The sequence below is a fragment of the Peromyscus maniculatus genome, chromosome 5 (genome assembly GCF_049852395.1).
Source record: "Peromyscus maniculatus bairdii isolate BWxNUB_F1_BW_parent chromosome 5, HU_Pman_BW_mat_3.1, whole genome shotgun sequence".
Classification (NCBI taxonomy): Eukaryota; Metazoa; Chordata; class Mammalia; order Rodentia; family Cricetidae; genus Peromyscus; species Peromyscus maniculatus.
The window spans coordinates 97,341,284-97,362,074 of NC_134856.1; the positions used below are offsets into that span (position 1 = coordinate 97,341,284).

The following is a 20,791-nucleotide window of genomic DNA, read 5'->3' on the forward strand; positions in this document are numbered from 1 at the left end:
TGTTTTGCTGATCTTTGCCATTCTGACTAGGGCAAAGTGTTCTCTAATTGGAATTAAGGCCCACTCAACAAGAGAGAAATCATGCCTAGTACTAGGACCCTATCCAAATACACAGGACTAGTGAAGCCATGGAACTCGAAGAACCTGCAACCACCACTTTACCAAAGTAGCATAAGCCCTAACTACGTTTTAAATATTTGTCCTTATACTCACAGATAAGTATAGTCCTTATCCCACATCAAGGAAACTTCTTCTTGCAACAGATGGAGACCATTACAGAAAACCACAGCCGATCAAAATGCAGAGTTGTGGAGTCCAGTCCCAGTGAATACATCTACAAAACAAGTCTTGTACCTAAACTCAGATATAATTTCAGAAAAGGGAATGAAAGATTGTGAGAGCCAGAGGATCAGAGAGTTTGCTGTGATATTGAGTCTCCTAGAAATATCAGAAGCTATACCCATACATTCTTATCAACATGGCTGCCTAAACATAAGCTAAACAAAGACACCAATAATAAACATGCTAATGTGGATGAGAAAAATCCAGGATGCCTCAATCCTATACAAAGATATACAAGCCGCTAGGGAATGCTGAGAGTGAGAGAAATAGTCTCTCCCAGAGAAGAACAAGCCAATCAGTTATTCAGTATCAAATGATCAGCCCTGATGACATACATACAATTAACACTATACAGACTGATCTGGTTGTATTTATGCATTTAGGAATAAACACACACACACACACACCCTTAATTTAAAAAAAATGGGCCATAAATTTGATTGAAAGCAATGAGGGGTAGTATATGGGAGGGTTGAAGGGAAGAAAGAGAAGGAGGAGATGATGTAATTATAATCTCAAAAAATTTTAAAAAATGATTTAAAAAATAAATTGATTTTAAATGATTTTTAAAAATTGATAGTGTAAAATCCAAAGTTATATTCCACAGAACAGTAACTCTAACTATATAGAAGTTCACTGAGTTTTATAGACCCTGGGCCTGATAATTTAAGTGTTTATTGTCTTTTTATTGGCAAACTTTTTATTAAAAATTTTAAAGTAAGTAAAATTGATATAAAATGTAATATGTCATATTAAAATATGCCTGTTGAAGACAATTTTAAAAATTAGCTCATTAAAATTGATGTTCTACCTTGTTTCTCTGATGCTGTGATGAAACACTGACCAACACTACTTGAGGAGAAGGAATTTATTTCATTTTACAACTTAGAATCTAAAGTCAAGGGAGGCCATGGTGGAAACTCAAGCAGAGACTATGGGAAACAGCTCCCTGCTGTCCTGATGCTTCTTTCTAGCCCAGCTTGCTCTCTTATATAACTCAGGATGACCTGCACAGGGATGACACTGCCCACAGTGGGCTGAGCCCTACATTAACCCTTAATAAAGACAATTCCCCGCAGGTTTCCCTACCGGCTAAGAGGATGGAGGCAATTCCTCAAATGAGCTTCCTCTTCCCAAGTGACTCTACAGTTTGTGTCAAGTTGACACAAGTTAACCAGCATAGCAGGAGAGATGACACAGCTATGAAAAGCATTTATTACTCTTACAGAGGATCCAGGTTTCATGTCCAGCATCCACTTCAGGTGCTCCATAACTCCAGTTCCACTGAGATCTGGTGTTTTTTTTATGGCCTCCAGTGATACCTTCAGGCATAGAGTGCATTTAAACTCAATCAGGCACACATACATATACAAAAATAATAAGCAAATAAATCTTTTTTAAAAGTTATTTCAAGAAGGCTGGCAGATCCACTCACCATGGAATGTTCTGGAAGGAAGCCCCAGAGTCCCTCCATCTGCCACACACAGCTTTGGTGCATATGTAGGAGGCAAGTGGGAGCTGGAGAGACATGCTTGTGGGGGTGGCTCCTAGGTCTTTGGAAACACAATTAAATCCACCATGTCTCTGTGAGGAAAGAGGAGCCGTGTGGCCAATATAATTGAGGAAATGGAGAATTCCTGGCCTGAATTCAGTGGAGAGACATTGAAGACAAAGTCAGGAACCATAACTGTTTAACAAGAAGGAAAACTTTCCTATAGGAAAACTTGAATTCCTCTACTGCTCTGCTAAACTATGGAGACACAAGCTCAAAAATGGAATTGACTCTAATTTGGGAGCCCTAAAGAAACACTATATATTATTATATATACTATTATGTATAATTTAACATATATATAATTAAAGAGAAAATCATGATGGTGAAAGGGTGTGGGTGACACAGGAAGAGCTGAAAGCAGGAGAGGAGAGGATAGAAATGATGTAAATATAGTACACATGTAGGAAACCCTCAAAAATATTTTAGATTATAAAACAAGCCTGAAAGGAAGGCTCAGAGACTCTTGCTGTAAGGCGTCCCTCTCTGAAGAATACCTTAGAAGTGGAGCTGCCAGTATCCCAGGCTGTAACTTCATGTATTCACCCCTTGTTACAGCCATTTCATGTCTGATACTTACATAGAGGGAGACTGATATTTCAGCTCTGATCTTCAGGTTTGCACAGCAATATTCTCCCACAACTGGCTCAGTTACGCTCATTTCTTCCATTGCTGTGGAGGTTATTCTTAGTAACACTCAGCTGAACACTTTTCTCTCAAGTACTGATGGTTCATAGATGAGATCCAAGTGCCTCTTCTAAACTCTGGTAGGAATGCCTGTTCTCAAGCTGGCTTACTGTCTAAACTGTCCAGAATCTGAGGTGCATGAGCCTTGTGTACTTAGCCCATGGCTGGGTTAGTGTTCATGCTTTGGGATGTGGCCATAGTAGAGATGAGACTGGGACCAAGTGATACCAGCCCCACATGTCTGCCAGGCTCCACATTCCCATACAGAGATGATAGAACTTTTTTTTTATGGTGTTTAAATCTTATTTAGTTTAATGAAATGGCAACTTCTCTTTGTATCTAAAGGGACACATTTATGGGGTAAAGCTTTATGTTTTCCCTTCTTAGATACTCATCAATGACGCTTATAGATGTGGCTTTCTAAGTTACAGATTATAAAGGCCAGAGTAGAGGAGAATGCTGGAGGCAAGCGTCAGGGGCAAACTCTGTTTCACTGTTGGAAGCATCAATGAAGAATGAGTGACTACCAACATCAGTGATAGCCTGCAGCAGGCTGCAGTCAAACCAGTCCTAATATTGAGCTTAAACAGAGAACACAAGATGGTGTGATGCTGGCCACAGCAGACTTCTCACTTTGACACCAAAACAATCTTCTTCTTGTTGCAGAGTTTTATGACTGTGATGTCATTGAACACTGCCAACAACAGAGCTGTTATATCACAGATGAAAAGCTCTTAAACTAACTGAGGGACACCATTGTGCCAAGACTGGAGTTTGTCATAAAACTATGGGTCACTGAAGTCTGTGCACTTCTGAGCAAGGAACTCCAGGGAAAAGAGCTGTGAATTTAGGGTTCAATTTAGTTGTTTTGATTCAGACTTCTTTATGAGTAGAAAGAATTAAATTGGCCATATGTGACCTTGTGTTTCGAGGAAATCAAATCATTCAAACAAGATAATTTTGCTTCTTGGCCAACAATTCTTTTCCTTCTCTTCAACTCCAAGGTTATAAGTCCCTGCCTGAATACACTTTACTAGCACTTAGTGGATTGTAATTGTTCCATTGTTTCTCTGGTTACAACCTCAAAATGTATTGCAGACAACAGCTGAAATCATTCTCTGCATTAATCCATCGTGGGAGTGAGAGGCAAAATTAAACACTCAAATGTACTATGAGAGGAACCAGTGAGGGCACAGCAGGTTCTTTTCCTGAATTTTGTCTGTTCATCTGTCCATCTGTTCTGCTCTTTTGCTTATCTGACAAATATTAATTGAGTACTAAGTGCGTGTCACATAATTGCAGTGGATGCTGCTAACTAGAATGTCAGAAGAAAACACCATTCTTGCACTCGTGGAGTTTTTTTTGTTTTTGTTTTTGTTTCTGGCAGGAACAATGCCTTTCTTTGAATGTTTTCCGTCCCTCCTTTTTTTCTTCTTTCCTTCCTTCTTTCTTTTTCTGGGTGTGTTGTATGTGTATAAGTGCAGATGCATATGTTCCAGAATGTATGTGTGAAGGTCAGAGAACAACTTTTGGGAGTGGGTGTTCTCCTTCCTCAGCAGATTTCAGGGATCAAACTCAGGTCATTAGGCTTCTTTAGTGAGCCACCATGTCAACCCACCTTTTGTTTTATTACCTCCATATTAAATAAATTCCATACTGCATAGCAATTTTAATAGCAGAAATGACTATTTTATGAATACAATGAATAAATAATAGGAACTATTCTTGAACCTTTAAAAATGCTCATGGAATTCTACATTGTTAGAGAATATTTTTATCAAATTCTGAAGCTCCCAAGACTGACAATAAAATTTGCTTTGAATCAGAGAGTGGAGCTAGCTACTAGCTGCCCAAAATTAACCATAGAGGTTTTGGAAGACTGAGGACAGAAAGGGAGACACAGAAGTAGTAGGGCAGGGCTTAGAGAGTATCTTTGGCTTTTTGGATTGAGGAACAAAAGAGAGAGGAGGTCACTGGTTGCTTCTCCACCATTTCTCTGATAATTCATGTACTTACGCAGATATCTGATTCCCAAGATTTTATTGATAAAGAATAATTGGATAAATGTTTCACTATATGGTTTAAATAACTACACAAACTAATACAACAATGCTTTCTATGTAATATGAATATAAACATACCTAGTCACAGAAAATGTTCTACTGCAAGCAGAACAATATCACATTTGCTTCTCATTGTATTGGGTAGAGAACAAAAGGAATCATGAATAACAGGACTGCATTATACTGATGTCTTTCAGATGAAATTGGGATCTAGTTTCTGATTGCCTTTATTGAGAGTTTAGATTCATAAGAGACTGACCATGCAATTAAAAGACGGGGTTCTTGGGAGAATGGCAGAAGGGAGGAATGGAATTGCCCATGGAAGGTTAATGCACCACAGGACTTACATCTGGGTACTTGAGAGATCTCCATAAAACACACAAGTAGAGGAACCTATAGCCATTCCTCAAAGGAAAGGGGATACCATAGTCCAGAGATTGAGAGACATTAAGCAAGAAGTCAACAGCATTTCCACAGATGGACTTTTAAGGAGGCTGTTGACCTTCTACTGGATCTAGATGTACAGTTGGCTGGTAGAGAATGAGGATAAAGTTAGTGGAATTGAAATAAGGAAAATTGATTTCACATATTGATTTTACTTGAGGTGTTAGAGCTCTTGGAGGAAGCATGGTAACCTGAGGACAGGTTTTGCCTGGAAGAATTTCAGAAATGCACACTACCATTGAAATTGGTCTTATGTTCTTTGCCTTGGAAGTTTCTCCATCTGTATGTATACATACCAACTGTGGATTGAGAATATCTAGGAAAAAATGGTAATCATACAGATTTTTTTTCTTGCCATTCTTCATCAATGCAATTTGACAAATATTTATATAACATTTACATTCTATGAGATGTAGGTAATCTAGACAAGATTTAAAGAACATTAAAGGGCATGGCTCATATGCCATATAAAGGCATTTGAACACCTATATTTGGGTATCTGTGGAGAACTCTGAAATTTTTCCTATGGATACTGAAGAATAAATATATTCATTTGTGTATCCTAGCAAATGTCTTAGTTTCCATTCTCTTCTTAACATTTTCTGGCTTGGTCTTCCTGTCTTTGTCAGTATCTGCTTACATTTTTTTTTTCTAGATTATATTACCATAGTTGTAGTTTCAAATGGTTCCTTCATTTACATTCCAGATAGTCTTTTTCTGTAAGCAGGTGGAGCATGCTATATAGTGAATAATGCTGCTTACCAATTCAGTTTGTATGCATGTATGTATTATATGCACAGAATGCTATGCTATTTATTTAGTTTTCTTGATTTAATTAAAAAATCTAAATCCTTCTCTTTATAAATAATCCAATTGAAGAACACTATGAGACATTTTGTTTATATTGCTTGTCTACATTTTTCCCTAATAAGAAAAGGAAGTAGAGTGAAATAATTCTCCCCTACAAGTTAGAATTGATTTAGAACCCAAGCATACATTCTATTCTACAAAACTGGATTTCTCCTTGGGAGAAATGTCCTCTGTGCCTTTTGGAAAAGTTGACCCACACAGAGGATTTGGGAGACCAGCAGTGTTTAAGAGTACCTTAAAGCTGAGCAACTTTAACTTTGGATAAGGCAACTTAGTCCAGAAATATTAGCATTGGTGTGGCTGTTTCCAGTGTTACTCTAAAAACAGACTGCATGCGCATGTACAGCTATGTCCTTAAAGACAACTGGAGAGACTAGCACCTTGCCCCATTGCCTTGTATTTGATAAATATTCACAAGTGCCTGCTGCAGGAAGGAAGTGGGGTAAGCACTCTGGATGCAAGGGAAATGACACCAGGCCATTACCACAGAAGAGTTTAAAGGTCAGGGAAGAGACAGATGCCATGGCCCAGCCGAGAAACAGAGAAGCGATGTCACCGGCTAGGCTCACTGTCCACCCAGCAATTAGAGGTAGGCTGGAAGTTGCATGTTACCAACCACAAGGGACTCATCACCATGAATCATTTTCAGATACATCCTACTTTCTGCCTCAGGTGAGTCGTTTATAGTTTCCCCAGGAACCGTCTGCTAGTCTAACTGCTGGGGTAAGCTAACTTGTTTTTCTGTTGCAGACAAAAAGGTGACTTTCCCAGAAGCCACTAGAATATACTTGTACTTGGTCTGAAGCCCAAGACAAAAACAAGATGGAGTGTTTTTTTCCTCCCCCTATTCTATGCAAAGATTTTTGGCCATTTGGAAGTTTGCTTGAACTTTCAAGCATTCAACCCTTGAAGATTCACAGTGAGAGTGGGCATCTGCCGAATTGCTGACCTCATGGACATATTCAAGAAAGGTGTAACTTCCCTAGATACTATTAATTTCTCTTCAACCCAAAGTTTAACTTAAACATGTAGTGGTGGCTATGCAAACCAAAGAGTAGAAAGTATTGGCTGTTTCTATGCATGTCTTTGTACAGGAAAAAGAGATGTTGGCAAAATTAAAGAAAACTAAGGTTGAAAATGAATTTAAGTGTGGAAAGATTTGAGGGCAAGTTTCCTTGCCTACATAAACATATGCGTTCAACATCACCTTCTGATGAGGTGTGTGTGTGTGTGTGTGTGTGTGTGTGTGTGTGTGTGTGTGTGTGTGTATGTGTGTGTTTGTGTACCTGCATTCGTTTTCCCTTAGAGTAGAAGTTACACTATCCTAGAAAGTTCTTTAGAACTTTGGTGTAATAAAATAATAGTTAATATTATATTAGGTCTTAAAATAAAAAAAACGAAAGAAACTTAATGTTGTAAGTGATGGTCACAATGATTAGATTGGGAATGATGCTATGTTACTTTCAGATGCTAAAATAAACACATGAAAGGAGAAAGTGAATCATCTTGTCAAAGAAACCACTGAGCTCAGCTTGTATTTTGTATTTTTCAGGTTGCAATATTAATACCTGGCAAATTCAGACATTTTCCCTGGTGCAAGATGGTGAAGCAGATGGTTAAAAAACTAGCCCAAGAAAATCCTGCAGCTGCTGAAAATAAGCCCACCCCTCTTCCTTATGTGGGTCCTTGGGGTGTTTAGGCAGCCATATTATTTATCTGTCTCCAACTCTCTTCTCCAAGTAAAATCTGCTTACACACATGGGGAGCTCAGCACACGCTAGAACATCTCCCCAATTCAGACTTGACATTGCCTGTGTTACTTGGCCTCACCTCATAAAGTTGCCAACAAAACCAAAATTTACAATGGCTTCCATATGTGTACATGTGGCAATTCTGGGGACAGAAGAGTAGGAGTTAGAGTAAGAAGAAATAAATGTCCTGTAAAACATCTGAGTCATTCTGGCCCTCCTTCAGATGAGTGGCACATTTGTTTTTTCTCTGGCCAGTGACAGGAAGAACTGCCACATTTCTTGGCCAGCCTGGATTTATAACAACTTTTCCTTTTTGCCCGTATTCATGAACGTCAGTGTTTTGCTTAGTGTTTCAGACCATGGCCCACTTTCAAACATCTGCCCAGATGTTAGTTCTATAGAAATGACTTTCCATCCCAGACCATTTCTTCCTATTACATATTTGGTTGTTAAACATCATTAAATAAACACATGACAAACTCACCCATCAACTTAGGCAACAGTTCACTGATAAGTATCTACTTGGGATAGACTTTTTCTTTGCTCTAGTCATGAATGTATGTATTGCTCACCAGATATAGCCTCTGTAATTCAGGAAAATGCCTTGATTTTTCAGGACTTGGAAAGTCATAACTAGTATACAAATGTCTCTTGTAGTCAGCTAAACTGGTGTCAGGGAGATGCAAGAACAGGGCTCCTATCGCTCTTGGCTGTCTCCTCTCTAATCACCATTTGGATGAGTGTAGTCACTAATGGTAAAACAAGGTATCTTACAGGATTTTGTTCTGTGAAAAAGGGAGTCTAAAACTTCCTGAATTGGTGATGTAAGTGTAGATGATTGATATTGACAAAATGAAGAGGCTTAGTATAAAAATATGAGAGTAGTGGTCCCTTAAAAGTTACTTGTATAATATAACCTATGCAAATACAGGTGGTGAGTCCAAGGAACAGTTTGGGAGGAATTTAGTCCTGTCCTTTGGTTTTAGATTAGTCATGAAAAATAAAAGAAATTCATATACTAGGGCAGTAACTTGCCTGTATGTAGGAAAATGATGAAGACAAAAATAGCTCCTCACTAGATCAATGAGAGCCAAGCTAGAGACTCAAAGCCTCCTGGGGGTCAGCGCTCTTCCTTCTCATGGACAATGGATGGGGTATGGGATGGGATCTAGGTGCTGTTTTAGTTCTGCTGCTGTACATTTCCACAATTATTTTGGATTCACGCTTGAATTGCTGTGGGTCTCAATTTTTCATCATATACTTTAGTAACTAGTTTATCATATCTCCCAAAGCTAGAAGAAACCCTCTCAAATTTATTTGTTCTATCCCTACCTTAGCTATAATCAAATGACACAAGGGGCAAAGGGGTGGCTATGGCTATTCCTTACCTCACACCTTTCCTCCTCCTGCCTTTCTCTCTCCTCTTCTTCACTTATTTCCCTTCCCTCTCTTCCTTCATCAGAGGCTCTTCTGTTTGTAGATTCAAGGGAAGGTATCTAGGAAACACCTAGTAATCTTATCAGGTTCCCATACCACTTCTGCTTACTCTTGACAAGTGCTATGGCATGCTTCTCTGAGAAAGGGATCCCAAAGTCATCCTGACAGTTTACAAGCCTATACTCCTAGTCCCTGTCAAGGCTAAGCCTTTCCCAAGTATAACTGGGAAGCATCTGCACTCTAATCAGTTGGCATGGACTCCTGCTTTCCCTTACAACACCAACCTTCCTTCTCCTTGAAACCTTATTTCTGCTTTAAAATCTCTGTCAGTGGTTTGTAGCTGCCAGGAAAGTTCCTTTCATTCTCTTCACTCAGGAAATTCTTACTCACTTTAAAGTCACGCTTCTCTAGGCAAACTTTCCACAGCTTTCTTTCTGAGTTATAACCCTAGCTTAGAGATTCTATGACATGGTTTTTATTTCCTTCCTGGTGCTTATTGTAACTATAATGACATACTCTTAGACGTGTGATCCCTTATTTAAAGTCTGTTGACTAGATTCTCCCATGATGGAAAACACCATGTCTATTTTGTTCAGCATGATATCTTAGCACTGAGCAAAAATGTTTAACACAAACTTGATACTGAGTCAGCATTAATTGCATGAACTTTTTTCAATTATCTAACAAACTTCTAGAATGGTATTTTCCACTAAAAATACAATAGACACTACAAATACATAAAAATGAAATATTTTATGAGCTTGAGAATGCTCATTGGTAGAGTATGTACTTAACATATACAAAGCCCTGGGCTCAATCCTTAGCCACAAAACAATATAAGGTAGAAAAAAGTAAAAATTACTAGTATTCACATTAAATATGGTGAAAAGAAATAGGCAAGAGGTAAGAACTCAACATATTCACCCTTTCTTCATTTTGCTCCATCTGAACAAAAATCTGGCCATGATGCTGAGCCAGGCACATATTTAAGGATCTTCAAAAGAAAACAGTAGCAGAAATACTTGGGAAGAGGGACACATCAACCTGTCTGACTGATTTATTGGGTACCCTAATAAGTTTATCTGAGGGTCAGAGAACAGAACAGCCACTAGATTAGACATAGAGGCCAGAAAATGGTGGCACACACGCCTTTAATCCTATCACTTGGGAGGCAGAGATCCATCCAGATATCTGTGAGTTCAAGGCCACACTGGAAACAGCCAGGCATGGTGACACACACCTTTAATCCCAACACTTGAGATCTCATGTCTTGATCAGGGAAGACACATGCCTTTAATCCCAGGAAGTGATGGCATGAAGCAGAAAGGTATATAAGGCATGAGGACCAGGAACTAGAGGCTTTTAAGCTTTTAGACTTTTTTAAAAAAAATTAATTTTATTTTATTTTACAATACAATTCAGTTCTACATATCAGCCACGTATTTCCTTGTTCTTTCCCCCAGCCTACCCTCCCTCATTCCCACCTCCTCCAGGGCAAAGCCTCCCCCAAGGACTGAGATTTATTTACCTGGTAGACTCAGTCCAGACAGGTCCAGTCCCCTCCTCCCAGGCCGAGCCAAGCGACCCTGCATAAGCCCCAGGTTCCAAACAGCCAACTCATGCACTGAGCACAGGACCCGGTCCCACTGCCTGGATGCCTCCCAAACAGATCAAGCCAATCAACTGTCTTACCCATTCAGAGGGCCTGATCCAGTTGGGGGCCCCTCAGTCATTGGTTCATAGTCCATGTGTTTCCATTCGTTTGGCTATTTGTCCCTGTGCTTTATCCAACCTTGGTCTCAACAATTCTTGCTCATATAAACCCTCCTCTTTCTCGATAATTGGATTCCCAGAGTTCCCCCCGGGGCCTAACCGTGGATCTCTGCATCCAGTTCCCTCAGTCATTGGATGGGGTTTCTAGCATGACAATTAGGGTGTTTGGCCATCCCATCACCAGAGTAGGTCAGTTCGGGCTGTCTCTCGACCATTGCCAGCAGTCTATTGTGGGGGTATCTTTGTGGATTTCTGTGGGCCTCTCTAGCACTTTGCTTCTTCCTATTCTCATGTGGTCTTCATTTACCATGGTCTCCTATTCCTTGTTCTCCCTCTCTGTTCTTGATCCAGCTGGGATCTCCTGCTCCCTCAAGCTCTCTTTTCCTTGACCGTCGCCCTTCATTACCTCCACTCATGTCCAGGCTGTTCATGTAGGTCTCATCCATTTCTCCGTCATTGGGTGATCCCTGTGTCTTTCTTGGGGTCCTGTTTTCCAGGTAGCCTCCCTGGTGATGTGAGTAGCAGTCCAGTTATGCTAGAGAGGATGTGGAGCTAGGGGAACTCTCCTCCACTGCTGGTGGGAATGCAAGCTTGTACAACCACTTTGGAAATCAATATGGTGCTTTCTTAGAAAATTGGGAATCAATCTCCCCCAAGATCCAGCTATATCACTCTTGAGCATATACCCAAGGAATGCTCAATCATACCATAAGAGCACTTTCTCAGCTATATTCCTATCAGCATTGTTTGTAATAGCCAGAACCTAGAAACAACCTAGATGCCCTTCAACTGAAGAATGGATAAATAAAATGTGGTACATATACACAATGGAATACTACTCAGCAGAGAAAAACAATGACATCAGGAGGTTTGCAGGCAAATGGATGGATCTAGAAAAAAATCATTCTGAGTGAGGTAACCCAGACTCAGAAAGACAAACATGGTATGTACTCACTCATAGGAGGATACTAGATATAGAACAAGGATGACTGGACTGCTTTTAGACTTTTAGCAGCAGTTCCACTGAGATTCATTTGAATGAGGACTCAAAAGCTTCCAGTTTGAGAAAACAGAATCGGCTGAGAAGTTGGCAAGGTGAAGTTAGCTGCTTCTTTGATCTTTCAGAATTTACCCCAATAGCTGGCACTGGGGTTTTTATTAATAAGACCATTCAAGATTCGTGCTACAAACCTGTCATTGAATTTTCCTGAAGTATTCCCTAGCTTGTCCTTAATACTTTCTCCAAACATAGAATAAAACATCGGGATATAAAGAGATAAGAGAGGAGAGAGAGCAGAAGAGAGGGGGAGAGAGACAAAGAGAATGAAGAATGAATGAATGAAAATGAATGTTCTATGAAGGAGTCCAAGCTCTGGACCAAAGATCTTGGAAAATGAACTTGTAAACAACACAGTAGTGCATGGATTTCTTTCTATTTCTCCCTCCTCTCCCCTCCCCTCCCCTCCCCTCCCCTCCCCTCCCCTCTCCTCTCCTCTCCTTTCCTTTCCCCTTCTCTTGACACAGCCCCAGAGAATTCTGAGGCAGCATAAACAGTAATTTAAAATGAGAACAAAAAGCAGCCAACTCTCCAGAAGTCAGTTCTAAGTATCACTGTGAGTCTTTCATTTGTATTTTGTTGTGTGTCCTTGTGCATCAGGCAAATATTTTTGTTCCTTCCCTCTTTTATTGACTTATATAACATAATGTACACAACTTTACATTATAGTAAATGTTTTTAACTTCACATCATAGTCTGCAGGATATTTGTATATTGTTCTGGGGAAATGATTGTTATATATTGTTGTATTAGGATAATTATATCACATTAGATCAATGGTCCTCAACCTTCATAGTGCTGCGACCATTAATACACTCATGTTGTGGTGAACCCAACCATAAAGTTATTTAATTGCTACCTCATACCTATACTTTTGTTACTGTTATGAATTGTAATGTAAATATCTGATATTCTGGATATCTGACATGCAACTCCAAAAGGTGTCATGTCATGACCCACAGGTTGAACACCACTGCATTATATTGAAACATAACCATTTTTGGCCCTTATTTAAAAATTAAATGTGGCTTAAGAAAATGTGTATAGAGATCCAATTAACAAGAAAAAGGTGTATGACATTTAATTCTACATATAAACTTAGCTCAACAGCAATAACCAGGTGTGTCTCCTTTCACTACGAAAGTAATTTCTTAGGAGAGATTAGCATCTAAACCAGTAGAGTTCAAATAAAGCAGAGTACTTTACATCATCTCAGTCATCTTCAATCCAATTAACTGAAGGCTTTAAAAGAAAAAGACACATGGACTTTGTGGAAGAGTGTTGTCCCCAGAAAATACTGTTTTCACGTGTAAGATAAGAATTAGTTCCTTCATGGGTTTCCAGCTTGTCAACTGCCCTTGGATGTAGCAGATAAAATTGAGAACATTATATTCCCAAACATACACTAAAACTCTTGAAACACAAAAGTACAAATATTTTGAAACCCACCAAAGAAAAGGACAGTGATATGTCGTCTAAACAGGAACAAATGCTTTGTGGATTCTCATGAGAAGAGTCAATAGCACCTATAAATGCACAGATCTAGTGCTGTCAGCAAAAGATTTGATTCATCAAAGCCTGTGAATAATCAAAGCCTGCACAGGAAGATAAAATATGTAGTCAGCATAACCTTATGACTATGAGAAGAACTGATTCATGTCAAACACTCTAAAGCTGTTTTCCTAAGCCAAAATACTTCCATGGGCAAAGTTTGTCAAATGTTTGAATGAAACATGCAGCACAGATTTTTACCAGATTTCTCACAGCAAACAAAACAGAAGGGAATGTTTTCCAGCTAATTTCATTAAGTCAGCAACACTCTGACAAAACAGAACAAACCAAGTTTCTAAACACACACACAAGATCAGTGTTTCTCATGAACATCCATGTGAAAGTTCTTAAGAAAAAAATATTAGTATACTGAATCCACCAACAAGATTAAGACTGGGGCACCATGATTATCATGATTGACTGGGGCACCCCCTGGGAATGTTAATTTAATTTCAAAATTTGGAAACCCATCTATGTACTTTATTTTTATCCAGTTTATTAATGTAGGTACTTAGTGGTATGAACTTGCCTCACAGAACTGCCTTCATTGTGCCACACAGAGTTGGGTGTGCTGTTTTTTTTTTTTTTTTTTCATTTTCACTCAATTCTAAAAAGTTTAAATTTCCTTCCAGACTTCTTTCATGACTCAATTTTTATTGAGTAGTAGGTTGTTCAGTTTCCATGTTTGCCCACTTTCTGCTTTTCTATTGTTGATATCCAGCTTTAATCCATGGTGATCAGAAAAGATACAGGGTGTTATTTCAATTGTCTTATAACTATTAAGACTAGCTTTATGTCTTAATATGTTGTCAGTTTGGGGAAAAGTTACTAATCTGTGGAGAAGAAAGTATATTCTTTAGTGTTTGGGTAGAATGTGCTGTTGATGTCTGGTAGGTCCACTTAATTTATGATGTTATTTAACTCCAGTGTTTGTCTTTTTATTATTTTCTTGATGACCTCTATTAGAGTATTGAAGTCATCCACTATCACTGTGTTAGGGTCACTTTGTGATTTTAGTAGTAGCTTCTTTTACAAACTTGAATGTCCCTTGCCTTGGTGTATAAATGTATAGAATTATAATATCCTCTTGATGGACGTTTTCTATCATGAGTATGTAGTACCCATTCCTATTTTTTCTGATTAGTATTGGTTTGAAATATGTTTGTCAGATATAAAAAGAGATACACATGCTTAATTCTTGATTTCATTTGCTTGGAATCCCTTTTCTATCCTTTCACCCTAAGGTGATACTTATTCTTAATGGCAAGGTATGTTTTTTGGATGCAGCAGGAAGATGAACCCTGTTTTATAAACCAAATCTGTTAGGCTATGCTTTTTTTTACTTGGGAAATTGAGACCACTAATATTAAGAGATATAATGAGAAATATCTATTAATTCCTACCACTTTGTTGTGGTGGTGGTGGTTCCTCTTTTGATGTAATATTCTGGGATTATTTCTTTCTGTGATGTAGATTACCTTCTCCTGACTGAACTGTTCCTTACAGTGCCTTATGGAGAGCTGGACTGGTGGACAGAAATTGTTTCAATTTATTTTTATCATGGAATATTTTCATTTCTCCATGGACTGTAATTTGTAATAACCAGAGAGAAAAAGGGGCTATCAACTTGAGTGGGATACATAGGAAGGGTTCAGTGGGGTGGAGCTGGGAACAACTGAAAGGGGAAAGTGATCTAATTCTACTTCAGTTAAAAATTGTTGTGAATTTTCTTAGAGGAAAAGGATTTAAGTTCTGTCTTACTAATTCTGACTAGTTTTAGTTTGTTAAAATATTTTATTAATTCTTTAGAAAATATTATGTGATGCATTTTGATAATAATCCCCTCTCCCCTAATTCTGAAGATCTATCCTTTCCACCCTTACCTCTCTACTCATACAGCTTTGGGTTTCCTTCTTTTAAACCTATTAAATCCAATATGTGTTGCCCATCCACTCCTACAAGTAAGGCCTGCCCTAGAATATAGTTGACCTATCAAGAGTCACATCATTAAAGAAATTGAATCTCTCTCCCCCAGTAGCTGTCAGATTTCAATAGCTCCTCAACTGCTGGTAGGATTTCAAGCCCACTGCATCCCAAATGCTGAGATTTTGTCTAGCTTGAGCTTTCACAGCCCTTTATAAGTTGTCATAATTGCTATGAGTTAATATGTGTATCTGTTGTGTCTGGCAAATTGTTTTCATGAAGTTATCCACCACTCGTGACTCTTACAATCTTTTTGCCTCCTTTTCTACAAAGATCCCTGAGCTTTGAGTAAAGGGATGTGACACATATATCCCAATTAGGATTGAGAACTCTGCAAGTTCTTATTCTCTACAACTTGACTAGTTGAGGATCACTATGTTAATTGCCATCTACTGTAGGAAAAATTCTTCTTGAAAGAGGGTTGAGAGATGGACTGATCTATGATTATCGCACTATGTCATTATAAGTCATTTAATATACCCATTTAGTCGAATATTATTGGGTTCTATCCTTAGGTCTATGACCTATCTATCCACGGGTTCTTTTTCCTATAATGGTGCCAGTTATAGGTTTCATTTCATGGAGCAGGCCTCAGATCAATCAGTGATATTCTTGTCATTATGGCACAAGTGGGCAAATCTTATCAGATCAATTGTTATTGCAGTTTGCAGGGCTCACAGCATGACAACATTAATGATATCTTTTCTCCAATTTTTGTTGTTTGTGTGTAAATTGTTTCAAGGCTGATCACTCTGCATTGGATAACTAATAATGGGGCTCATACCTGGAAGGAGCTACTTCTCCATTTTACAGCAGTCATTAGTACTTGTAGTTCTTTGTGTAGTGGTGAGATCCTGCATAGAATTTTCTAGCACAGTGAAAGCTAACCAGTAGGGATGAAGCTTCCAGATGAATACAAGTTTGATTTCTCCGTTGCCCTGTGTCTCCATTGCATTATATCTCAAGCATGTAGTGTCTTTAGCAAAAGAGTCTTACCATCAAGTTCATAACATATCTTGGTACTAAGATACTTGCTAATTCAAGTTTATTGCTGCTTTGTTTACAATAGCTAGGAAATGGAATCAATTTAGAAGTACCTCAATTGATGAATGGATTAGGAAAAAATCTACATAGGAAAATACATATATACAATGGAATGTTATTCAACTGTAAAGAAAAAGCATGCATTTTGCAGATATATATGGGGAAAACTGCAGGTACACAGCTGAAATTTTTAAAAATTGAGTGTGGTAACCCAGGAACAGAATAACAAATGTTTCATGTTTTCTTTCATACATGGATCCTAGCTTGAATCTCTAACTTTGTGTGTATTCAATTTTGGGTTCCCATAGAAGTCAGAAATTCAGAAAGTGGCCATAGGTATGAAGGTACCTTGAAAAGAGGAAATAATAGAATGTAGGCAATGTGAAAGCATAGAAGGGAACTATTAGGGGTATGAAAATTTAAGAAGGGAAAAGGTAGTAGACACCTTAGACAAGGGGAAGATTGAGAGTATTAACTAAAATGATGGGATTGTCATCTGAACCTTAGCTACAGGGATTGTGTTGTAGATATACCATTGCAGACTCTTCTTCTTTGCATTCTAATTGGTTATGCTTTTCTGAAATGGTTGTGTTGCAAAGAGAAATTTATTTCATAAGAGGTGAGAACTATACTTATTTGAATCCCTTTAGTTTCCTTCTATTCTCTTATTTTGCTAGCTCTGATTATAAGCATTCTATTGAATAGGGGTGGACATAATGAACAACTGTCTCAGTCTTGATTTTAATAGTATTCCTTCAAGTTTTTCCACACTTGGCAATGGGTTTGTTGGCTATCCTTTATTTAATTGGGGTATGTTTCTTCCACCTTCTTCTCTCTAGGACTTTTATCATGAAAGCATGTTAGATTTTTAAAGACCTTTTCTGAATCTATTCAGATGATCATATGTTTTTTGTCTTTAAGTCTATTTATATAGCTTATTATATTTATTGATTTGTATATGTTGAATCTCCCCTTTATCTCTTGGATACTCGATCATGTCTACTTATCTTTTTGATGTGTGTTTGTATTTGATTTGCAAGTATTTGCTGAAAAATTTGCATCGATATGTTCGTCAGAGATCTTGGTCTGCAGTTCTCTTCTTTTTGTATTTTTATCTGGTTTGGATATTAGAGTAATAGTAGCTTCATAGATAGAGTTTGGAAGTGTTACTTCTAGAATAATTTTAGAATAATTGTAGTTCTTTAAATGTTTTGTAGAATTCTTCTGTGAATCCACCTGGACTTAGACTTTTTTTTTACTGGAGATTTTTATTAATATGTTAATCTCCTTGTTGTAGGTCTATTTAAATTATTGATCTATATTTGACTTTGAAGAGTCAGTGTTTCTGGAAATGTATACATTTCTTTTAGGTCTTTATAATATACTACAATATGCTTTCCAAAGTATGCCCTTATTGTGTTTTTTATTTAATTACTAACTGTTGTGATGTCTCCCTAGTCACAACTAATTTTATTATTATTGGTCTTCTCTCATTCAGTTAATTTGGCAAAGGATTTGTCAACCTATTCTACATTTTCAAAGAACCAGCATTTCATTTTATTGATTATTTGGACTGGTTTCCATTTCATTAATTTTTTCTCAGGTTTTGATTATTTCTTTTCATCTACTGCATTGGGGATTGGTTTCTTCTTATTTTTTCAAAGTCTTGAGACACATCATTAAAGTATTTATTTGAGCACTTCCTAGTGTTTTCATGAATCTTTTCTTTATTAAAAAAAAATGCCTCCTCTTCCAATAGGTCCCTGAGCTTTGAGGGGAGGGATTTGATGGAGACATCCTATTTAGAGCTGTGTGTTCCAAGGTCTCTCTCTCTCTCTCTCTCTGCAGTAATGTCCTGGTGTACGTCTCTGCATTTGTTCCATTCTGCTGCAGAAAGAAGCCTCTCTGATGATGGCTGAGTAAGGCACTGATCTATGACTATAGCAGAATATAATTAGGAGTCATTTTATTGTTCCTTAAAAAAAAATTAGACCAGTAGTGTTTGGTTTTACTCTGGGTCTCTGGGCTATCTATTTTCTAGTTCAATGTTGGGTATGAGTTCCATCTTGTGGAGTGGGCCTTAAGTCGAATCAGACATCGGTTTCTTCCCCAAGCTTTGTACCACCTTTGCCATAGGATGTTTTGCAGGCAGGACGCATTGGAGCTCAAAGGTTTTGTGGCTGAGTTGGGGTTTACATTTCTCTTGGGTAACCTTTAGAGTACCGTCCTGTGGCAAAGACACTAGAACATGGTGGGGGGATAGTTCTATGTATGCACCAGCTCCCTGCTTTGGTATAATTATCCCTAAATTCAATCCAAAATACTCCTTTCAGTAGTCTCTACAAGGCTGGTTTAGTGGTCATAAATTCCTTTAACCTGCATTTTTCATGGTAAGTTTTTTGTTTGTTTTCTGTTTCAATTATGATGGGAAGTTTTGCCAGGCAGCATAGACCAGCATAGACTGGTTTGGCATCTGTGTTCCTTCTGAACTTGAAACATATTGCTCTAAGTTCTATTAGCTTCAGAGTTTCCATTGAGCGACCTTCAATTAATCTGAAGAGTCTGTACTTAATATGTGACTAGGTCTTTCTCTCTTGCAGCTTTCAATACCCTTTCTTTGTTCTGTACATTTGCTGTTTTAAGGATAATATGAAATGGGAAGTTTATTTTCTAGTACTTTCTATTTGGTGTTCTATGTATCTATTATATATGGGTGGGCATTTCTTTTCCTAGATTTTGGAAAGTTTTTTTAATCATTGTATTGAAGCTGTTCCTATGCATTTGAGCTAGAATTCTTCTATGCCCATAATTCAATAGATTTACTTTTTTCATGGTGTCTAAGTTTCTGCATATTCATTTAACAGGCTTTCAATTTTTTAATACTTTCTTTAATAGAATAATCCAATTCTTCAACTTTGTTTTCAAGCACTGCTATTCTATATTCACTGTGCCCCATTCTGTTGGCAAGGCTAGCCAGTGAACTTTTTATGACAATTATTAAAGTTTTCATCACTAGTTTCATTTCAGTTTGGGTTTTCTTCAGTACTTCTACCTCTTTATTGAATTCAACTTTCATATTCTGCATTTTCTTTATTATTATTTCACCCAGTTTTTGACTGTATTTTCTTGGACTTCCATCAATTTATTGTCCTGTCTTCTTCAAACTAATGCGAGTGTTTACTTGCACATTTAGAAAATTTCTTGACCTCTTTGAACATTTTTACAATTTTTCTTTTGACTCCCATGTCTTGACTTTCCTCTAAATTCTCATTGGGGACCATTACTATGGGGTTGGTGATCTCTAGAGGGGAAATGTTTTCAGGTTTTTCATATTGATTTTGGGGTTTATGCATCTCATGTTAGGTTATTGGTTGTGTCCTCCAATGTGAGTTTTTACCCTGCCATGGGTGAGGCAGGGTGGCAAACATGTCTTTGGGAGCATTCCAAGGGGGTAGAGTCAAAAGGAACAAGTCTGTTACCAGGGCTGCATTGCAGCTAGAGGGAGTCCCAAGGTAGAGCAAAGGCCTGGTGGCTTGAGGAGAGTCGTGACTGGATAGAGAGGAGACAGTGTGGCTGAAATGAGGGAAGTCAGGTCTCTTACCAGGGACTAGAGGCAGCTTAGGCCAGCCACATGGAGTGCAGTTCCCTGGGCAGCATTATAAAATTAATATCAAAAGTGAAAAAGAACATTACAGCACAACATACCCAAAACTGTGGAATATAGCTAAAGGAATTCTATATGGGTAGTTGTGTTAATTATGCACCTCACTGCTGGAACAAGATCCCTAACAAAAGCAATGCTTTATTTTACAAAAGACATTATTTTGACTCTCATTTTGAAGATACAGTCTGTCTTAGTTCGAGTTTCTATTGCTGTGAAGAGTCACCATAAGCATGGCAACTCTTATAAAGGAAAACATTTAACTGGAGCTTGCTCACACTTCAGAGTACACTTCAGAGTACATGGCGGGAGCGTAGTGGCATGCAGGCAGACATAGGCAGACATAGTGCCAGAGAAGAAGCTTTTTGATCCACAAGGAGCAGGAAGTGAACTGGCTTGAGCTCCGAGACCCCAAAGCCTCGCCCCTAGAGACACGCTTCATCCAATAAAGCCACACCTGCTACAACAAGGCCACACCTCCTAATATTGTCACTCCCTATGGACCAACCACTCAAACACATGAGTCTATGGGGGCCATTACTATACAAACTACCACACTGTCCACCCTGAAAAAGC

General features: G+C 38.2%; 1 long non-coding RNA gene across 2 annotated transcripts in view; it reads left to right on the forward strand.

Annotated features, from left to right (window-relative positions):
* LOC143273405 (uncharacterized) overlaps positions 1-8,398 on the forward strand; it is a 100,644-nt gene extending 92,246 nt beyond the window's left edge. For both annotated transcript variants that reach the window (XR_013051498.1, XR_013051497.1), the window contains one exon: positions 7,511-8,398. This is a non-coding gene — a long non-coding RNA (uncharacterized LOC143273405). The remainder of the gene's footprint in view (positions 1-7,510) is intronic.
* Positions 8,399-20,791: the final 12,393 nt, after the last annotated feature.